The sequence below is a fragment of the Tupaia chinensis genome, unplaced genomic scaffold, assembly GCF_000334495.1.
Source record: "Tupaia chinensis unplaced genomic scaffold, TupChi_1.0 Scaffold000231_2, whole genome shotgun sequence".
Taxonomy (NCBI): Eukaryota; Metazoa; Chordata; class Mammalia; order Scandentia; family Tupaiidae; genus Tupaia; species Tupaia belangeri.
In genome coordinates, this window is record NW_006159707.1 from 895,061 (window position 1) to 895,628 (window position 568).

Here is a 568-nt window from a genome sequence, read left to right on the forward strand (position 1 = left end):
GCGCGCTGTTGCAGCCCCGAGTTCCTTCCCCGCTGCTAACTTTCTGCCGGGAGAGAGGAGAGGCGCTGAGGGGAGGAGGACCTGGCCGGGAGCGCGCCCCGCGCCGCCGAGGGAAGGGGGTGCGCTTCGCGCGCTCCTGCGAAGGGGGGCGCGGGAGCGGAGGCGTACGATAGGGCTGGGGCACTCGGCAGAGCCGAGATCGTGCCCCCACCCCTCAGCCACCCAACGCACACGCACTCGAGGTGTTGCCCGCGCGACCTCCTGTGCTACCCCTCCCATGAGATCTTGGGTCGCAGTGTTCGCTAGCCCTTTCCCAATACTTTTAGGCGCGTAGAGTCCAACGCCAGCCTCCGGTGCCGCGCATCGGGCAGCGGGGGACCGGCAGATGCTAGCTTTGGCTTCCACTTTCCCCCCAGACTCTAAGCAGAGTCAGTCCGTCGTGATTCTCCTTTTTTCACCCTAGGTATTGTCCTGCCTTTAGTCCAGGAATGACTCGTGCTCCAGAAAGCTTTTCCATCTCAACTTCCATCTTTCCAGCCTCCCCATCTTATCTGGGAGCTCCAGATGG